At 54.1% G+C, this 21,744-nt stretch overlaps 1 long non-coding RNA gene across 3 annotated transcripts; it reads left to right on the top strand.

Moving 5' to 3' along the window:
• The first annotated feature begins 6,913 nt into the window (after positions 1-6,913).
• LOC129474280 (uncharacterized) lies at positions 6,914-21,744 on the top strand. 3 transcript variants are annotated; one of them, XR_008654509.2, is made up of 9 exons: positions 6,914-7,785; positions 10,758-10,891; positions 16,067-16,184; positions 16,390-16,599; positions 16,812-17,027; positions 17,240-17,508; positions 18,268-18,356; positions 19,374-19,433; positions 19,686-21,744. It is a non-coding gene; the product is annotated as an uncharacterized lncRNA (long non-coding RNA). The 3 variants fall into 3 exon arrangements; XR_010119509.1 differs by having other exon boundaries at positions 16,503-17,027; XR_008654507.2 differs by having other exon boundaries at positions 16,390-17,027.

Genomic DNA, 21,744 nt, shown 5'->3' with positions numbered 1-21,744 from the left:
TCATGAAGCTTTGCGAAGCTGTTCTACTTTCTTTCTAGGGAGCTGCACAGCCTGGGGTCTTCTCTGGGGCCACGGTCTCTGAGGGCCGAAGGCCACCTTCCCCGGATGTTGGTGTGGACCTCGGCACGGCCTCCACTGACCTGCATGGGCCGAGGTCCTGCAGGAGAACGGGCCCCATTTGCATCTGAGAGCCAGGATGCCTGCACTGGGGATCACGCTGTGCCTTGGGCGGAGCCTCCAATCTCCGGGATGCCATTTTACCCTGAGGCCATCCGGCTTCATGCCTCACGGGCATGGTATCGGCTTCCGTGTGGCCCTGAGAGCAGGGCAATCCGGGGGCAAGGCCAGGGAGTGGTGGGCGTGGCCTGCAGGGCGGAGCCAGGAGGAGAAGTGGGGTGGGGCTGGAGGCCACCCGGGCGCTGGCTGGTGGGCAGAGGCAGGAAGCCGCTGGCAGCTCAGCACAGCACAGGGCTGATGTCAGGGGCGGCACCCAGCCAAGACCCAGGGAGCTGGGTGCTTTCAGCTTCTCTTTGCTGGTCAGCTGCTGCGAGGGCCTAAGCACCCCCTGTGGCTTCCTGCTGAGACACCTAGGCCCCCCATGGCTTTCTGCTGGGACAAAGACAGATGCCAACCCTGAGCAGGCAGATGCCAACCCTGAGCAGACCCCTGAGGTCGCCTCCCATTCTCCTGGTACCAGGGCTGGGCAGGCAGGGTTCCGGCCTATGGCACTCAGGCTGGTGGTGTCAGAATGCGCTGCAGGTGCCCTGGACTCCTGCTCCCTGAGTGGTCATGACCCTGAGTACTCCTGAGAGACGGCTTTTCACACTCACTTCCGTGTGCCTTCTCCACACGTGGAGCTGCCTCCTGGTGCAGCCTGAGGCATTTTCTCATTGGTCTGTCCAGAAAAGTTTCTGGGTCAGATTCAGTTTTTAGAAGCAGAACCCACAGCATTCATCCTCTGCTCCGTCCACATGCGGCACCCACCCCAAAGAGGTGGCACAGCCTGGCGCCAGCCGCAGGGCTCAGCAGAGAGAGGGGAATTAAATAGCCACTGGCTGGGAAAGGACGTTTCAAGGGCCTACCATGCAGCCAATTCAATGGAAAACCAAACTGCAAGCAGGAATGTGCATCAGAACCAGCCGGGAGCCAGCAGGCATTGCCGGAGCAGGGCGGTGGGAGGTGGCACTCCAGGCCTGGTTGCACTCCGGTTTGTCCTTCAGGTGCGTGAGGCCACCTCTGCCATGGCTCTAGGCGCGTCCCTGCCGGTCGGGGCCCCAGCATAATCCCTCGTCCTGCAGACACAGCACCGCGCCCCCCCGCCAGGAAGTGCTGCATCCGGCTGCCTGGGCTGTGGTGCCCCTGGGTACAGGGACGTGGCGGGTGCGGAGGCCGTGCTCGGTGCCAGGCTCTGAGAGGTGACATTGCCTCACCTGGGTCTAGCTGCAGCCACCGAGGACGATGGAATGACTGGGGTGTCTTCCGGGAGCCGTTTGATTGTCTCTGGAGAATCAGCCGAGGCTGGTGCCGCCTTGGAGCAAAAACGGGAAATGAGACTCCACACCTTCTGCCAAGACTTTAATTCTCTTCCAAGCTTCAGAACTGAAATAATTGTAGAAGTCATTGTTCATCAGCTAGCTCTGTTTTCCACAGCTTAAAAATGTCCTAAATGGTTGTCAGAGTCAGGATGCTAAAATAACAACGCAAACCGGGAGGAGGCCGGGATGCAGACAGAGAGGACCCAGCCTGAACCATGTACTGGCCACGAAGGCTCGTGGCAGCGCTGAGGGGAGGATGGTAGCCTCCTGCCTGTGGCTGCTGGGGCTCACATCTGAGTGCCACTGGCTTACGGGGGCTCCTACCGGGCTCGCCAGGCAGTGGCCCTTGGGAACCGGGGACGTCCAGGCAGCCACGGCCTTGCTCTCAGCCATGCATGCCACTGGCCCTCAAAAGGCTTTCCTTGGGTCGGCATTTTAAACAAACCCCAGTGTGGGTTCTGGTGAGGACGCTCTGTTCTCTGTGCTGTCCTCTAACTGTAGGGATGCTGGGTCCGCAGCATTCGTGGGCTGGGCGGCTCTGGTTTGGGCAGGGGTGGATCCTGGCTGTGCATTCGTGGACATCAGCTTCTCTAGGGTTTGGGATGGGGGATGGTTTATCTCAAACCCCCAACCCCTCACTGGGACCTCAGGCCTGCTGCAAAGCAGAGGCTAGGGTTGGCTTTCCCTCGCTGCCCCATGCAGGCTGCGGACACTCCAGGAGGTGCTCCATTTTCCCTCCCAGCAGTCACTATCACGGAGATGGAGGCCTGGGGTGCAGTCTTTTCCCCCTGCTTCTCTTCCTCTTATGGGAATCACTGCAAGTGAGACCACAGCAGCCTGGGCCTTGCCAGCAGCAAATGCTCAGTGGTAGAGTCAGGTGGCCCTTTGCTTCTGAAAGCCTTGTCCTGGGTCAGGCCCGGGAAGGAAGGGACGGGGACAGGAAAGGACGAGGCTGTGGCTGCCGTCCCCCAGGGCAGCCACGCCTGGGCAGCCCCCGGACAGAGCCTGTCTCAGCCCTCAGACTTCACGGGGCAAGATCACAGCCCTCTCACCTGGCTGCATCTGGCAGTGCCGCAGAGGCACCTCCCTGACCACTCCAGGCCCTCCCTGACCCCTCCCTGACCTCTCCAGGGATCTCGTGGGGACCCACAGACCATACGATATTCCGAGGGCCTGGAACGGCGACTTCCCTGACACTTTTCTGTTATTTTAAGTAAAATAATACATGCTCTCCACCAAGGCCATTTTTAATTGAATTTTTTGGCTCAGATTAGATAATGCTAAATTTTATGCTAATTTAAAGTGTCAAACAAGAGGCCAAGCTGCCGTTCTCCACGGTCCCCTGCTGCACCAGGTTATGTAACCGTGTTTCTCCTGCTCATTTGCCTGGCGCCGCCCAGGCCCGTGTCTTTTCTATTTTGGGTGTAGACGGAGGTCCTTCTGTCTCAGCTTCAGAGCACAAGGGCCTGGGCGTCCTTCAGTTAGGGTAAGGGCTTTGATCCCAGAGTGCCTGCGACCTTGTGGGCACAGCGTGATCATGAAATATGGAATTCAAAGGTTCCCAGGTTTGAGATGTTGACACGTGAGTACTTTGGCTTCCCCAGTCCTGGAAGGACCTGGTGGGGGAAGAGGACGATGACAAAGTTACCGTGTGGATGGAAAAGCAGGGCCTCAGGCTGCAGGGCGATGTGCCCATGTCCCCCTCCTGGATGGACGGCGCGTGCAGAAAGCAGGGCCTCAGGCTGCAGGGCGATGTGCCCATGTCCCCCTCCTGGATGGACGGCGCGTGCAGAAAGCAGGGCCTCAGGCTGCAGGGCGATGTGCCCATGTCCCCCTCCTGGATGGACGGCGCGTGCAGAAAGCAGGGCCTCAGGCTGCAGGGCGATGTGCCCATGTCCCCCTCCTGGATGGACGGCGCGTGCAGAAAGCAGGGCCTCAGGCTGCGGGGGATGTGCCCATGTCCCCCTCCTGGATGGACGGCGCGTGCAGAAAGCAGGGCCTCAGGCTGCGGGGGATGTGCCCATGTCCCCCTCCTGGATGGACGGCGCATGCAGAAAGCAGGGCCTCAGGCTGCGGGGCGATGTGCCCATGTCCCCCTCCTGCCTGGAGTGGTGAGGCCGGTGCTGGGACATACCCACTTGCCCCACCCCAACCCGGATGGACAGTCCTTGTGCTAGGCCCTTCTCACGGGAGCATCTATGGGATGCAGAACCCGCCAGCACCGGCATGTCCATCTGGGGCCACTCAGCGTTTTGTTTTTGATGTCAAGGTGAATGCCCCGTGTAGGTTCAGCAAAATGAGGGACTGTATATTAAGTGTGTTACACACACATGAATGAATGCCTGGCCTTGTAGAATGAGGAAACTCGCCAAGCACCTACAAGGACCTGGAGAAAGAGAGAAAGAGGTGGGAGGGAGGAGGGGTGGGCCGAGACCCCAGCCCGTGGAGCTCATGGTGGGTGAGGGGAGAGGAGAGATGCTCAGGAGAACAAAAGCCAGCCTGGCTGGTGGCGAGGTCACGGCCAGGGGAGCACTCAGTAGAAGAGGACACAGCTGTAAACAGCGAGGACCAGGAAGGGCTCCCTGCAAAGGGGCAGTGTGGCCAGGACTGGAGGGAGGCAGGGGCGTCGAGACTCACGGGGGCGTCAAGACCCCCGTGTGCCTGAGCACGGCCTATGCCTGCCCCGTGGCTCCGATGAGAAACATCCCACGTGGGCTGCCGGTGGACGAATTGCCAGCGCCTGCAATCTCCTGACGTCGCTCTCCATCCAGGCTCATTCTTCTTCACTCAGAGTTGCTCACAGATTCGCCTGTTCCCTCATTCACTCATTCATTCAGCCACCAAATTACTCATTCATTCATTCATTCACTCACTCATTCATGCATTGAACACCTGGCTGACGTTTTGGGGAGCAGGGCTGGGATGTGCAGCACCGCACAGCGCTTTGTGGAGCACTGATGGCCTCAAACCCCTTGACCACCAAGCACCAGCCCCTGGGCCGCACGCCAGCCAGGCTGTTGCCGTGTGTGAGGCCCAGAGGCAGAGGTGGGAACTGGGCCCCACGCTGAATTCGTGGCCCGTGTGTGAGGCCCAGAGGCAGAGGTGGAAACTGGGACCCATGCTGAATTCATGGCCTTTTGTCTGCCTCTGCCCACCGGTGTCTGTTTATTCACCCGTCCCCTCCCTCTACCCCAGTCCCCACCCCCACAGCAGCAAAGGCAGCCCCAGCATTGACACCCAGCAGTGGGGGCTGAACAGACCCCAGACAAGGAGGGGCCACCAGGAAGCCTCTGCCAACAACAGCCCCACTAGGCCTCCTGCTTCCTGTCTGCCCTGCCAGCCCTGGTCAGGATGGCATTGAGGGTGAGGGCATCAGGGGCCATGGCCAGGGTGAGAGGAGGCAGCGCTGCCACCCACCACCCCCGGCTCTGGGGATCTGGACTCGGTGCCCATCCCACTGAAACCATCTGCTGTCCTGGAGCCCAGAGATGCCCGGGCCTGCCAAGGTGGGCAGCAAGAAGTTGCAATGAGGCGTTTCTACAGAAATAGCAGGCTGGCCATCCCGCAGACAGCACAAGGACCTTCACCCTTTCCTCCCAGAGAGGAATCTGCATGTCTCCTCCCTCCCAGAGAAAACAGGAGCTTCTTGTCCAAGTCATTCAGGGATTTTCCAAGGGAGAGGGAGTTTTTTTATTGTTTTTTTGTTTGTTTGTTTGCTTGTTTGTTTGTTTGTTTTCAGAGTCTTGCTGTGTCGCCCAGGCTGGAGTGGAGTGCAGTGGCATGATCTTAGCTCATGCAACCTCTGCCTCCCTGGTTCAAGTGATTTTTCTGCTCAGCCTCCTGAGTAGCTGGGATTACAGGTGCACACCACCACGCCCAGCTAATTTTTGTATTTTTAGTAGAGATAGGGTTTCACCATATTGGCCAGTCTGGTCTCGAACTCCTGACCTTAGGTGATCAGCTTGCCTTGGCCTCCCAAAGCGCTGGGATTATAGGTGTGAGCCACCGTGCCTGGCTGAGAGGGAGTTTTTAAAGAGGTCAGACCTCTTCCTGCTTTTGCGGTGCAGGGCCAGCACCACCCAAGGAGATGCTGCGGGGTTGGGAGGGAGGACCGGGTCCCTGCTCCCCAGTGGAGGTGCCGGCTCTGGGAGACACAGGGCCCCTCGCCCTGCATGCATGCACATGCGGCTTCTCAGGGCAGCTGGACTTGCTCTGTTCATGAGCTCTTGGCCTTCTGAAACTGCTGGTTAGAGGCCAGTTAGAATGCTTGGCCCGGAGAGGCTCCTGTTCCCCCATCGGAGCTGAGCTGCCATCTCTCATCAGAGGCTGGTGTCAGAAAGCCCTGGTGGAGGAAAGCCAACACTTGGGAAGCACAGGGAGGCAGGCTGGGCCCGGCGTCCTTGCGGGCTGTTGGCAACACCGTCTGGAGAGGGACCGGGCCCTGTGCCCACCAGTCCCCAGGGTGGGGCGGCCTGAGCTGGCCTGGTCTGCTGTCCTTGGGATCAGGCCAGGACTCAGCTCTCTGCCTGGGGGCCCTCTCCAAGGTGCTGACGACACTATGTTCCAGCCTTCACTCCTGCCAGCCTGGGAGACCTTCGAGCAGCTTTAACAAACCCCAGCGCAACTGGGCTTGCCTTGAACACAGCCCTGGATAATGGCTCTGTCTGGGTGTCTTTGGGAACACACGTCTTTTTACTAACTTCAGTCAGACCTTCAGCCTTCCTTGATCCAGTCTCTCTGTTCTTCCCCCCACCCACCACCCCACCCTCCCTCCCACAGCAATTCCCCAAAGGAGCAGAGGCAGAGGGAGAGCCTTCCTCTGCTTGTCCCTTGAGAAGAGGATATGGAAACGTCAGAGATTCTCCTGAGAGTTGCAGTTCAGGCAGGCGGGCAGGACAGACATACTTGGGACACTTCCTGGTGTGATTCCAAACTCTGCTGACCCAAGGAGGAGGTCTGCGTGCCCCGGGCTGTTGACTGTGACACTGTGTTTATGCTGAAATATGGAGTCCCAGGAGGCTGGGCCATTTCCCTCTGTTTCTTTTCTTTTCTTTTCTTTTCTTTTAACACAGGGTCTCACTATATTGCCCAGGCTGGTCTTGAACTCCCGGGCTCAAGTGATCCTCCTGCCTTGGCCTCCCACAGCATTGGGATTACAGGTGTCAGGCACTACGCCCGGCCCCTATTTCCCATCCCACTTAATGAAACAAAATATTTAGCTGAATAACAATTCTTTCACTTTCTGAAGTCAACACGAGTCTATTTGCAAATACCTAGAATTCATTCTAGTACCAGGAGGCAAAACTCTGAGCCTGTGTTGGTCAACGTGGCTCTGCTACTCGGCTTTTCATGCCACATTAGACGAGCACGTGCCCAGTACTATGTCGCCTTTGCCCAGCATTCAGCCCTTGTCATTGACGGGACAGATGCAGGTGGAGGATGAGAGCAGGCTGCCAGAGCTGAGTGTGGGCAGGGGTGGAGGCAACCTGAAGTAGACACTCTGCTGGGTGCTGGAGCTGCCAAACCCTGCTGGTAAAACAGAGATGCCCGAAGGATTTGGAGCCAGACAGGGAGGCTGGGTGGGGGAAACAGCCCAACATGGTGGGCTAGGGCATGGGCCCTGGACAACTCCTGTCTGGTGGAGTGCTGGCTTTGCAGTGAGGATGTGACCTTAGGGAGCTGGGAAGATTGAAGAGCTCATTTTTGAACCTCATTCCTTTCTTGGTTTCCTCATCTGTAAAGGGGTCATGTTACTAGGGTCTCGTGTAAACTCTGGCCCCTTGGCCGGCACTCAGCTTCACAGGGGTTGTCTCGGTCCCCAGCTCTCGGGTGCCCCAGCTGGTGAGAGGGTACTGCGCCAGGCGCAGCAGCTCTGCGAGGACAGTGACCCAGGACACCTACCCTTCTCGGCAGCTCAGCCCCTGAATTCGCACCATAAATTTCAATGAAGTCATCTGAAGATCTCACTTGGTTCCTTCTCCTTCCAGAGGCGGGTGGGTGGGAGGCCCAGCTCCCCTTTCAGAGAGGGCCTTCCTCACATGCTACCCTGTCCAGCCCCACACCGTTTTCGGTGACAGAGGCCTGGACAGATCCCTGGGTTCAGAGCCCACCCCACTGGAAGTACAGGAGACTGAGTCAGAGGCCAGTCAGGCCGATGAGATCAACAGTGATTTGCCTCCAAGCCCTGATTCCTCCCTGAGGAATGCTCCTGAGAAAACGCTGGCTCGCACTCACAGCTGGAGGCTTAAAGGTTGGTCTAGCGCTGACCGTGTGGACCCACGTGCTTCTGTCTGGAAAAGCCCCACAAGCCCCGCCCCATAAGGCCCCGCCCCTCTTAGCTCCGCCCACAAAGCTGCTTCCCAGCTCCGCCCATCCCGCGTCTGTACCCTACAGGCTCTGCCTGTTTCCACCCCACCGCTTCTCCCACCCACTCCAAGGACCCGCTCCTTCCCGCCCCCGGCCCCGCCCCCAAAGCCGCTCCTCTCAGGGCCCCCGACCCCGCAGGCACCGACTATTCTCAGCCTCGCCCCTCGAGGCCCAGCCCCGCGGCTTCTCGCCGGGGATTGCGGATGCGCCTCTGACCCTGCGGTCCCGGTTCTGGACTCAGGTCCCACACCAACCCCCGGCCCCAGGCCCCGCCGGACCCCAGAGCCTGCAGCAGGCGCCGCGCAGGCCGCCGGGCTCCTCCGGGTGGGCCGAGCTCGGGCGTTTGGAGCCGCGCGCCCACCGACCCCTCCCACGGGCGGCGGGGGTAGAGCCCGCCCAGAGGCGCAGCGGAGCCGGTGGTGTTCCCCGCCCTCCCAGGGGGCCGCGGGCCCGGGGGCAGCAGCGGGGCGCCGGGCGGAGGGAGGCCTGGCGGGAACGGGCGCCCCCTTCGCACCCACAGCCGTGGAACGCCGAGGTCTCAGCTCCCCCACGGCGCGCGCCCCGAGACCCCGCAAGGGCAGTGCTGGGGACGCGGGGCCGAGATTCGAGGACGCCCGAGGCCGGGACGGGGGGTGGGGGCGTCCCCCAGGCTCCCGGATCCCAGTGCAGAGGCTCGCGGTCAGGAGGTTAGTTGGATGGGTGAAGGGGAAAAGCGCGATTCTAGCTGCCTGCTCAGGCTTGGGGCTATGTGAACGTCGGGGTTTGCCCCTCGACCCCCCACCAGAACTCAGCTACTTCTCAGCAGAGAGGAGCTTGGGGAAGCCCACTCCCCGCAGAGGAAGGGAGGGGCCCGCTCCACGGAGGGCCTGGGGGGCTGGAGGGACAGGCACCCCCATGCCAGGCAGGACCCGAGGGGTCGGTACAGGGCACGGGGAGAGGGGCCTGGGGGAAGCTGTTGACCCCGTGATCCTTTTTACAAACTTGTAAATCAGGGAGAAATTAATTCAGATGCTGCAATTTTTTCTGATAAACCTCGAAACATGTAAATATCAAACTCTCTTCCTTCAGTCACTAAAACAAATGGAAAACACATTTATTAGCATAGAGATGAGTTTAATCAAATCAGCCTGAGTGCAAATTAGCCACAGGAAATGCAATGAGCTGGGAATTAATTAGCAGCGTAATGATGATAAGGTGGCCTGCTGACTGCCTGGAGGCCGCCTCTCCCCACGGTCGCCGGGCTCCTGGCAGCTCAGCTTTTCCTTTGCAAGAGGCCCTGAGCGGGGACCACTGGGCAGCCCCCTGGACCCCTTGGGAGCTGCAGAGGAGAGGCTTCAGGGGGATGCCTCCCTTGGGGGGCAGGTCTGTGTGTTCTAGGGGAGCCCAGCCTACCCTCCCCCGGGGTGCTCATGGCTTCCTGTCTAGGGGGCCAGGGATGGGGAATGAGGCCTTGGGATAGTTTGAGGCCTTCGGGACCCCAGGAGAGGGCCTGGTCCCGGGGCAGCCCAGCCCAGAGGGGCTGGCCTGCTCTGAAGGAGGGGACTTCCCAATGTAGAGGCCCCAGTGGCCCTGGGTCCCAGCTGGGGGTGGACTTTGGTGACAGGCAGCCCCCACCTGAACTGGAGGGGCCTCGTCGAGGGTCCTAAGTGATACTACAAATGAGACGTGCATTTCAAATCTGAGCGCAAGGCTCGGACCCTGGGCCCTGGCACATGGGATTCTGGAATCCACCTGAGTGCCCATTCCTGCAGGAATTCCTGAGATTGCTTGGCACCTTGTGGGTTGTGGCTGATACTGAGGTGGGCGGTTGAAATGTCCCCCAGGACTGGTCAGCTACCTTCCCAGTTGGGCTGGGTCCCCAAGTGTTCACAGGGCTCTCAGGAGGACCTGGGTGGCCTTGTGCACCCTGGGGGCTGTTGGTCCAAGGGTGCAGGGGCTCCCTGGAGGTCGGGGGCTCTCCCTGGGGCCAGCTGCAGCCCCGCGTTGTGCCCTCCCCTCCCTGCACAGGCTGGACACACAGGGACACTTCCTCCCCGGAGGCTTCTCCAGTCCCCAGGAATCTGTCCCACACCTGTCATCAGGAAACTTTAGAAGATCAGGACTTTTTTCTGGAGCTGCATTTTGCACGGTTTCCTCTTTTTAAGGGAGGAGGCTCGGAGTCTCCGGTCACATCTGATTTCCCTGAAGCCTCTGCAGGGGGCCACCCCCACAGAGTTTTATATGCTAACAGTTCTTAAATTCGGAGTCCTGTGGGAAGGTGGGAAAGTTGGGTATATACACCTTTTTAATGGTTTTTGTTGTTGTTTTGTTTTTGGTCTACTCAAAAAGTCATTGGTACCTAGGTAACACATTTAAAGAAAGGCACACTTTGTGGCTGGCACAGTGGCTTACATCTGCAGTCCTGCAATTTTGGGAGGCCGAGGCGGGCCAATCTCGCTTGAGCCCAGGAATTTGAGACCAGACAGCGTAACATAGTGAGACCGCATCTCTACAAAGAAAAAAAAAAGTTAGCCAGGCATGGTGGTGCGCACCTGTGGACCCAGCCACTTGGGAGGCTCAGGTGGGAGAATCACTTGTACCCAGGTGGTTGAGGCTGCAGTGAGCCGTGATCACGCTACTGCTCTGCAGCCTGGGTGAGTGTGAGACCCTGTCTCAAAATAATAAAGCCACATTTTGAGAACAGAAGATGTTTCTGAGTTTCACATTTTGCCATATCCTGTGGACAGCTTATAGTGGGACCCCAGGGCAGATATTGAAGTTTGATGTAACTTGTGAATGGCTTAAAAAGTGGTAATTTCTTGGGATCAGAACGCTGATTAAGGCAAGGCTGGGAGGAGTCATCTTTCTCTTCCACAGTGTCCACTGGGGCAGTTCAACCCTGTCTGCGGGACCCATCTCCAAGACGTGAGTTGGCACAGCCATCAGTTCATCTCCATGGATGTCTCCACGGGCAACCTGAGCTCCCACGTGGCATGGTGATGGTTCCGAAAGTGAGTGTTCCAGGAGACAAGAAGTGCCAGTTCCTTAAGGCCTGGGCCTGTGGTGAAATATGCATAACACAATTTACCTTATTAGCCATTTTAAGTGGTATTGAGTCTGTTCATAATGTTGTGTGGTCATCACAAATGTCCACCTCCAGAACTCTCTTCATCTTGTAAAACTGAAACTCTGTCCAAATTAAACAACTCCCATCCCCCCTCCCTCAAGCCTCGGCACCCACCGTTCTACTTTCTGTCTATGAATTTGACTGAGTACCTCACACCAGTGGAATCACATAGGATTCGCCTTTTTGCAACTGTCTTATTTCACTTTGTATCAAGTCCTCAAATTTCATCCACGTTGTAGCATGGGCAAATCTCCTTCATTTTTAAAGGCAGAATAATATTCCATTGCGTGGATAGACCACATTTTGTATAGTCATTCATCCTTCAGTGGATATGGGGTTCATATTAGCTGTTATGAACAGTGCTGCTATGAACATGGGTTCACAGCATGCACATCTGCTATAGGTTATCTTTGAGACCCTGCTTTCAATTCTTTTGGGGGTGCACTTAGAAGTGGAATGGCTGGATCACATGGTCATTCTATTCTGAGTTTTTTGAGGGAGTGCCATCCTGTTTTCCACAGTGGTGGCACCATTTTACACCCCCACCAGCCGTGCACGGGTTCCAGTTTCTCCACATCCTCACCAACATTTGTTATTTTCGGTTTTTTCTCACAGTAGCCATCCCAGTGGGTGTGAGGCGCATCGCACTGTGGATCTGATTTGCATTTTCCTCGTGGTTAGCGATGTTTCATGTGCTTATTGGCCATGTGTATGTGTTCTTTGGAGAAATGTTTATCCAAGTCCTTTGCCCATTTCTGAGTTAGGTTTTTTGTTGTTGCTGAGTTTTAGAAGTCCTCTGTATATTATGGATATCAATCCCTTATCAGATATATGATTTGCAAATCTTTTCTCCCATTTTCTGGGTTGCCTTTTTTCCCTGTTAATATTGTCTTTTGGCTGGGCATGTTCACTCTGCCTGTAATCCCAGCGCTTTGGGAGGCCGAGGCAGGAGGATCACTTGAGGGTCAACAACCTGGGCAACATAGTGAGACCCTGTCTCTACAAAGACATAAGATAAAAAACAGCCTGGCACAGTGCTCCCTGCCTGTAGTCCTAGCTTCTTGGGAGGCTGAGGTGTGATGATCACTTGAGCCTAGGAGTTTAAGGTTGCAGTGAGCTGTAATCATGCCACTGTAATTGTGCCACTGCATTCCAGCCTGTGCAACAGAGCGAGACCCTTGTTCTTAAAAAAATAGTCTTTTGTTACACAAAATATTTACTTTTTATGAAGCCCAATTTGTCTGTTTTTTCTTTTGTTGCCTGTGCCTTTGATGTTGTATCCAAGAAATCATTGCCAAATCCAATATCATGAAGCTTTTGCCCTGTGTTTGTCTTAGTTCATTTGTGTTGCTATAAAGGAATACCTGAGGCTGGGTCACTTATAGAGAAGAGAGGTCTGTTTGGCTGATGGTTCCACAGGCTGCACAGGAAGCGTGGCACCTGCATCTGCTTCTGGCAAGGGCCTCAGGAAGCTTCCACTCATGGTGGAAGGTGAAGGGGAAGCAAAGGAGCCAGTGCACAGAGATCAGACAGCGAGAGCATGGGAGCAAGAGAGGGGGGCAGGTTCTTTTCAACAACCAGTTCCTGTGGGAACTAAGAGTGAGAACTCACTCCCCCGAGAATAGCACCAAACTGTTTGTGAATGATCCGCCCCACAACCCAAATACCTTCAACCAGGCCCCACCTCTGACACTGGGGATCAGATCTCCACAGGAGGCTTGGCGGGGCCAAACCAACCAATCCAACCACAGCAGTTTTCTTCTAAAGGTTTGTTTATGTTGAACATTTAGGCCTTTGATCCAGTTAGTTAGTTTTTGTATATCTTGTTGGGTAAGGGTCCAACTTCATTCTTTTTCATGTGGATGTCCAGTTTTCTCAGAAACACTTTTTGAAAGGACTGTCCTTTCCCCATCAAATGGTCTTGGCACCATTGTAAAAAAAATCATTTAACCATGTATGTGAGTGTTTATTTCTGGGCTCTCCATTCTATTTTATTTGGTCTATATGTCTGATTTTATGTCAGTACCATATTATTTTGATTACTGTAGCTTTGTAGCAAGTTTTGAAATCAAGAAGTGTGAGTTCTCCAGCTCTGTTTTTTTTTCTTTTTCAAGGTTGCTTCAGTTATTCAGTGTTCCTTGAGATTCCATACAAATTTTAGGATGGGTTTTTCTATTTCTGCAAAATGCATCACTGAGATTTTGATAGGGATTACATTAAATCTGTACATTGCTTTGGATACTATTGCCATTCTCACAATATTAAGTCAATACATGAACATGGGGTGTCTTTCCATTTATTTATCTCTTCTTTAATTTCTTTCAGCAATATTTTGTAGTTTTTATTGTATGTCTTTCATCTCTTTGGTTAGATTAGGTTAATTCCTAGTATTTTATTCTTTTTTATGCTATTATATGTGGAATTGTTTTCTTAATTTCCTTTTCAGATTGCTTGTTAGTGTATAGAAATACAACTGATTTTTATCTGTTGACTTTCCATCTTGTTACTTTGCTGAATTCGTTTATTAGTTCCTGCAGTTTTTGTGTGTGTCATATTTAGTGTATTTTACATCTGCAAACAGAGATTTTTTTTAAGTTCTTTCTTTCTAATTTGGATGCCATTTATTTTTCTTGTCTAATCACTCTGGATAAGACTTCCAGTACTATGCCAAATAGAAGTAGTGAAAGCAGGCATCCTTCCCTTGTTCCTGATATCAGACAAAAAGCTTTCAGTATTTCACACTGAATATGATGTTCTTTGTGGGTTTCTGATGTATGTATTTCATTATGTTGATGTAGTTTCATTATGTGAACATAGTTTCATTCATTCATTCATAGTTTCATTATGTTGACATAGTTTCATAGTTTGTTGAATGGTTTTTATCATGAAAGGATATTGGCTTTTGTCAAATGCTTCTTCTGCATCAATTAAGATGATCATGTGGTTTTTTTCCTTCATTCTGTTAATGCGTATTACATTGGTTGATTTTCATATGTTGAACCATACTTGCATTCCAGGAATAAATCCCATTTGGTCCTGGGGCATAATCCTTTTAATATACTGCTGAATTTGATTTGCTAGTATTTTATTGAGGATTTTTGCATCAATGTTTATTAAAAATATTGGTCTGTATTTCATACCATTGTGATCAGAGAAGTTATTTTGTATGATATCTATCTTTTTAAGATCTATTGAAATTTAATTTGTAAACTAACATAGTCTATCCTAGAAATTGTTTCATGTGCACTTAAGGATGTGTAAGCTGTTGCTGTTGGGTAGAATGTTCTGTATGTGTTTGTTATATCTTGTAGGTTTATTGTGTTGTTTAACTCTTCTGTTTCCTTATTTATCTTTTGTATGATTATTCTATCTATTATAGAGAGAGGATATTGAGGTCTCTAACTGTTACTGTATTAATAGAACTGTCTATTTCTTCCTTCAACTCTGTCAGTTTTTTGCTTCATACATTTTGATTATCTGTTGTTAGGTGTATAAATATTTATAATCATTATATCCTCTTGCTGTGTTGAACCTTTTATTAATATATGATGCCCTTGTCTTTGCTCTTCTTTGTCTCTTTTTAAATTTTAAACTCTATTTTGTCTGATATTACTATAGCTACCCCTACTCTGTTTGGTTGCTATTTGCATGGAGTATCTTTTCCATCTTTTTACTTTCAATCTATTTGTGTCTTTGGATCTAGAGTGAGTCTTTTGAAGATAGCATATAGTTGGATCATATGATTTTATTCGTTCTTTCAATCTCTGTCTTTTGACTGGAGTGGAACCCCATTTACACTTAAAGTAATTACTGATGAGGAAGGACTGGCTTCTGTCATTTTGCTGTGTTTTCTATATGCCTTAGAGTTTTTGTCCTGAATTTCCTACATTAGTGTCTTTTGTGTTCATATTTTAGTGAAATGTTTAAATCTTTCATTTCGTTTTGTATACAGTCTATAGCTATTTTCCTTGTGGTTACCACGGCATTACATTTAGCATATTAAATTTCTAATTTGGATTCATAGCAGCTTAGCTTTGATAACATACACAAACTCTGCTTCTTTATAGCTCTGTCCCTACCCTTTTCGGTTATTAATGTCACAAAATTAAATCTAAACTAATAATTCTTTTAAGTGCATTAGTCTCTTAAATTATGTAGAAAACAAAATGTGGAATTACAAACCAATTTTACAGTAGTGCTAGTTTTGACTAATCACTTTTTTAAAAAGTATTAGTATCTTAAATCATATAGGAAACAAAATTGCAGTTACAAACCACTGTGGCAATAATGCTAACTTTTATAATTGGCCAAGTATTTGTTTTTATTGAGACCTTATTTCTTCATACAGCTTCTAGTTACTGTCTAGTGTCCTTTATTTCATCTTGCAGGACTCCCTTTAGCATTTCTTACATGTAAGGTCTAGTGATAACAAACTCCCTCAGCTTTTGTTTATCTGAGAATGTCTTAGTTTCTCCCTGACTCTTGAAAGATGGTTTTGCCAGCTATAGGATTCTTGTTTGTTTGTTTTAAATTTTATTTTAGCACTTGGAATATATTGGCCCACTGCCATCTGGCCTCCAAAGTTTCTGATGAAAAACTGGCTCGCAATCTAATAGAGGATCCTTTGTATGTGACAAATTTCTTCTCTCTTGGTGCTTTCAAGATTCCAGAGTCCTCCTGGAGGTGGAGTGTGGAGGGCACACGTGGGTGCACACAGTGGGCCACCCAGACCCCTCTCAGCACAGGGGTTTGCTAGCAGCTCACAGCTGAGTCTCTTTCCCAGGGCCATCCCTCCTTAGGGTCAGCCTCCATCCCAGGATATGGAGCCCTGCCCCCTACCTCAACTGGGACAACCCTCTCCCCTGCCCCGCCCTCCAACAAAGGGTAGTGCCAGAAAGAACCTCCCTATACTGGATTGAATGGTGTCCACCAAAATCGATGAGCTTCCCGGAACTTCGGAATGTGACCTTATTAGGAAATAAGGCCTTTGAAGATGTACTTAGTTAAGATGTTGTACTGAAGTGTATGCGCCCTGATCCAGTCCCTGTTGTCCTTATAGGGAGACAAGAGAGACACAGCCACAGAGGACGAGGCCATATGAGATGGAGGCAGAGACTGGAGAGATGCAGCCATAAGCACAAGCCAAGGATGCGCGGGGCCACCAGGAGCTGGGGGAGGTGAGGAACAGATTCTCAGAGAGCCTGCAGAGGGAACCAGCCTACCAACACCTTGGTGCTGGGCTTCTGGCCTCAGAACTCAGACAGTGAATCTCTGTTGTTTGAAGCCTCCTAGTTTGGTCCTTGGTTACAGCAGCCCCAGGACACTCAGTCCCCAGCAGCCCCTGCAGCAAATCTCAGTGTCTCTCCCCACATCTGTTTGTAGGGGCCCCATCAATGAACAAATGCAGACAACTCTTCCTGGAGTTTTGCATTAAAGACAAGAAGCTGGGGGCACAGCGAGGGGGACATGAGGTCAAGGGGCTGCTGCTTTGTTAGGTAGGGGAGATTGAGCATGTTTGAATCCTGATGGGAATGGACAAGCAGCAGGAGCATCTGATGGCACAGCAACCAGGGGGCCACCCCTTAAGGACAGGTGGGCCGGCTTGCCTTGGAGCATGGGTGCTTGCTCACAGGCTGGGGGCAAGGCACAGATGCGGGAGGCACAGACGCGGTGGTGGGAGCAGCTGGGTCCATCTTCTCCCAGCTCTGGGCACAGGTGGGAGGCGCGGTGCGTTCTTTCCCTGCAGGCTTCCTGTGCTTCGCCCCAAACCATCTCCCCAGGTCTGAATTCCTCTGCTGGTCCAGGAGGGTCTCAGTGTGGTGGGACAAACTTGTTCCATTGGTGGATGGAGACACAGTGCAGACAGAGGCTGCAAGCATCGGAGGGCGTGTCCACGTGGCAGTGTTGGTGTCATGGCCATAAGCTTGGCGCTTCCTACAGACTCCAGCCTTGCATTTTCAGCAGCTGAAGCTGTTCACAGCATCCTTCTCACAGGAGTTTTGGGAGCATAACCAGTTGAGGTATGCTTGAAAGCCTTAGGGTGAGGACCAGTACGCCCACCCTCCTGGTGTGCCATGCAAAGCTGCTGGAGGGGCTGCTGTGGCTGAAATCTGAGCTCTGGGTGGTGCCTGCAGGAGCCTCAACAGCTCCAGAGGGAGCCCCATTCCACTTGGCCCCTTTTCCTTACGGCAGATTCAGCTTCCCTGGGGTGAAATCGATGGGCCTTTCCCAGTTGTCTCCAGGAGTACGGAATTTCCCTCTTGTTTCTGCCCACCTGAGGGGCTGCACTTGGACCCTGCCATGGGAAGAGATCTGTTCCTCTCTGCCTCCTGGGGGACCCCTCCTTGTGTGAGTCCCCTCTGAAGCCCTGCAGAACCTGGTCTGGGTCCTGAACAGTCCTGCCGAGGCCTGGCCTGTTGGACACAGATGCTCAAAATCTCCTCAGAGCACGCTGGCCCCTGTGGAGTGGCTCCTGTTCCTGGGGGGCTGAAGTGAATGAGGGTGAGTGATTCCTTTAAGCATTCTTTGTGTGCTGGGCACAGGGCCAGGGGCTCAGGAACCAGGCGTGGGAAACACACGCATGGTCATGGCTTCAAAGGCCGAGCTCACCATATGTGGACACACATGGACAATGGGGTCACTGACCTGGGAAGGCTGTGAGGGGCACTGGTCAGGGCGGGAAGGCCTTCCTAGAGGAAGTGATGCAGCTGAGGGTCAAGTGAGAAGAAGGTAAGGAGCGCCGTTCCTCTTCTTGGGATCTTGGGCTGGCTGTGTCCCCAGCTGTAGCAGAATAAGGTGCCATCTATGGATGTGGTGCTGTGTGGTCTCATGTAGCCCCATCCACGGCCTGACCTTCCTGAAATCCATAAACCCTGAGCCACAGATGTCACATGTGTCTAAGATCACTGGACAGAATTAGCATGCCTCAATGAAAATGAACTACGTCCCCAAGTAATGGCACCATTGCAGTTAAACTTAGGCAATTTCAGAAATAACAGCAGATAAAGGGCTAGAGACGTAGAAACCGTGGCTGGCACGAGGGAGGAGCTTAGTGAGCCATGGGATGAAGGAATGTGGTGCCTGCAGGAACCCGAGTGGCCAGGAGCCCTGCTTTTCCCACCGTGGGACTCCTGTGGCCTCCCCGCCACTCCCACCTCCTCCTGGGGCTCCTCTAGCCCCTCTAGTTGGGAAAGGTCATCCCCCGACAGAGACACAAAGTATCGAAAAGCCAAGCGTGCTTTTGTTTCCTGTTTCCTTCAGGTGTTTCTCTGATCCGTAAGAGCCTCCTGCCCATTCATCCATCAACAGCCTCTGGGGACACCTTCTGCAGCAGGAATCACTGGTGTTGGGTACTGAGTTTGAATTTCTGTGCCCACCTCTGCGCTGGCACGAAGGGGCTGGCTATGTGGAAGCAGGATGTGGGGCCCTTGCCTTAAAGACCCCAGAGGCTGGCTGAAGGGATAAAACTCCCACCCCCAAAATTGAGAGAAAACGTCAAGGGAGGTGCCTGTGTGCACCGCGGCAGCACCTCACTCTCTGGGCTTCAGCACCAGGGAGGCGGACAGCTCCACGCACTGTGGCCGCCACTGCCCATCCAGGACTCCAGTTCTCCCGGCATTGGCATCGCTCTGCTTGGCTGTCAGGGGAGGAGAGCGGCTGCTGCTGTGCACGGGTGCTTGGGGGCTGTGGGGGGTGGGGTGCAGAGGAGGCACCACCCTGCCTGGGGCCATCACCAACCAATGGGGATGGGAGTGGGCAGATAATGCCCCAGCCTCCCCAGCGTCGGTGGACAGTTTGGAAGTGCGTTCTCCGTGGTGTCCCAGAGGGCCCCCAGCAGGCCTGAGCCCCAGCTCTTGTGAAACGGCCCTCCATGGGCTGCTGTCTCTTCCTGTCTCACTGTGCGCTCCGTCCCTCACTTCAGCTTCCTGGTCTCACATCCCAAACACACTAGCTTCGTCCAAGTCCTTATCTCCACCAGGGCTTCCATCTGGGGTGCCTAGAAAAGGAGAGAACATATAATCAATGCCAGGGTGGGTGGGGGGACACCCAGAGCCATGAGGTCCCAAGGAGAGGGCAATGGCAGGGTGGCCCGTGAGGCAGGTGGTCTGGGCCCAATCCCCGGCTCAGGATGGACAGAAGGCAGGAGCAGCCTCTGAGGGGGCTGGTGACAGTGTGAGCTGGCCCAGCAGTGGGTGGGCTTGAGTCCATGGGTGCCACAGGGACCGTCAAGCAGGCTGGAGCGGGTGGCGAGCGGGGCCCCAGTGGGAAAACCAGGCATGGTACTGAGGCGGGCGGGTAAGGTCAGCGCTACACTCCTCCTCCTCCCGGCCGGACTCTCACGAGGATCTCTCCTTCTGCCTGTGCAGGTTGATCTATGAACATGAGACACAGAAACACCAGCTGGAGGAACCCATGAGGCCCAGCGGGTGAGGTTATCCACAGAATAGGCACGCCGCCCTAGTCCGTGGCTCACTGAGTGCCTGGACCAGGGCTTCAGGGGGGTTCCAGCCAAGGCTTTGTGAACTGGATCCTGGGTCACTGAGTACCCAGACTGGGCTCAGGAGGTTCTGGCCGAGGCTTTGTGAACCGGATCCTGGGTCACTGAGTACCCAGACTGGGCTCAGGGGGTTCTGGCTGAGGTTTTGTGAACTGGATCCTCCTCTTTGCATTTCAAACAGCAGGAACCAGCTTAGTCCATGGGCCACTGAGTGCCCGCACCAGGGCCCCGGGGCTTTCTGACAGCAGAACAACAGGAGTCATCCAAACCCTGGAGTGCAGAGGGCAGGACGGGAGAGGCCTTTGCTCCCCCACGGCAGGCCAGGGAGGTGGACAGGCTGGGAGCCTGAAGCCTGAGCAGCCGGAGGCTCGCTCGTTCTCCCATGGTCACTGTGTTCCCGGAGCCTCAACCACGGGGCAGTGCCTGGTGGGTGTGGTGTCTTGGTGGCAGCCACTGCCTGGCTGTTCTCAGGACCCCAATCCCAGGTGAAGGCTGCAGTCCTCTTGTGCTGTGTGTGGACGATTCAGCTCCGTGGGTGGCCACCTTGCCATGGGGCCACAGCAGCCATTCCAGAGGCTCCCCCAGTGCCCTCCTCGCCCAGGGTGGGGGTGCTCCCGGGTGTGGTCCAGCTGAGGAGTCTCACCTGCAGGAAAGGTGGCACGTGACGGCTTGCTGGCCTGCGAAGTCTGCCTGGTGGCCATGGCTCAGGGGCCTGTGTCTCCTGGATGCCCCCAGCGGGGCCTCTCTTGAAGGGACTTTGTGCTCCTGCCAGGAGAAAACAGCCCTAACAGCTGCCTCCTGGGCCGTTTCCAAACATTCGTGTGCCAGGTCAGAGAGCACCAGTTCCTTGCCCTTTTGGGTGGTTCCCAACGTGTGGGGTTGGGGCCCTGGCAGCTTCGAACCACCAGCCCCCTTTCACTGAGCGGTTCCTCATCACCAAGCCTCAGCCAGAGATGTTAAACTGGAAAAACAATCACGGACCCCCCGGCGGGGGAAGCAGCTTCTGGTCTGGGGACAGTCATGAGCACTGCGTGCAGCTGCCCGTGTCCCTTCTTGGTGCCTGGCGGGTATCAGGGCTCACCCTTGGCCTGGCCACACCTACCGCCTCTCAGGCCCACGCCTCTTCCCGGAAGACACCTGGAGGCTTGAACACCGGCTCACGCCCCTTCCCGAAGAAACCTGGAGGCTCCGACACCGGCCCACGCTCCTTCCGGAAGAAACCTGGAGGCTTGGACGCTGGCCCATACCCATTTTTGGACACCGGGGGCTTCAACATGTGTGGCGTCAGCTCCTCAGCTCTCTCTTCCCTCAGCATCCCACTGACCCGAAATTCCAGGAGATCCCAAGATGGGCCAAAAACAAAACAAGAAAACAACAAAAACACCCTCTGCAGAAAGTAGAGAGAGGAGGCTCAGGGTGAAGGTGTGAAGTGCTGTGCCCGGCACAAAGCTCACCCGGACAGAGCGGCTCCTTCCCATCTGAAGCTCCCATTTTCCGACAGAAATGAGTTCCGACACGCACTCCGCCGCTGCTCTCTCTCCGCTTTGCAAAGCAGGAACTCATGATGTCTGATGAGAATCCACTCTGCTCTGGTCTGAGCTGGGACAATCTTCGTTTGTCCTCTGCCTGTCCAACCCAGCCCTCGCCTGCAGGGCATCTCAGAGCCCAGCACCTTCCCGGACGCTCCGCTGAGCCCAGAGCCACTTGGATCTCAGGAACAGCAGAGGGAGGGTGGCCACAGGGTCTTAGCACCGAACCAACAAGTCCGAGGCTGGACATCTGAGCAGCGGGCGGTTGACAGGGTCCATGGGCTGACCCCGCGGGCAGAGGACAGGGGTCTCTGCCTCACCCGCTTCCACTGTCCTCGGGTGCACCTGGCCAAGGCCGTCAGCAAACCGAGCCAGGCCTGTGTCCTGGTCCCCTCATGGGCTCATGGTCCTCCTGCCACCCTGCGAGAACACCCCCGTGCGTGCTGCCTGCAGCTCCCAGCCGCGAACGGCAGAGGCCCAGTCCCGTCTTCACACCCTCATCCCGCCTGGCTTTGCAGCGACGTCACCTTTGCCTGGCAACATTCAGGCGGGGCTGCTCAGGCCTGCTGATTCCATCATTTAAAGATGCCCATTTCTTCTAAGCCAGGGATTTTATGACTCTAAGGATTAGAAGCTGTTATCCCAACCAACCCTGGAGCACTCTATTCTGATTTTATGGTAAGCTTCACTAATAAACTGTTTAAAACATAT

The sequence above is a fragment of the Symphalangus syndactylus genome, chromosome 24 (assembly GCF_028878055.3).
Source record: "Symphalangus syndactylus isolate Jambi chromosome 24, NHGRI_mSymSyn1-v2.1_pri, whole genome shotgun sequence".
Lineage (NCBI taxonomy): Eukaryota > Metazoa > Chordata > Mammalia > Primates > Hylobatidae > Symphalangus > Symphalangus syndactylus.
Note: the sequence above shows the minus strand (reverse complement) of the source record. Positions and strands in the feature narration are given on the sequence as shown.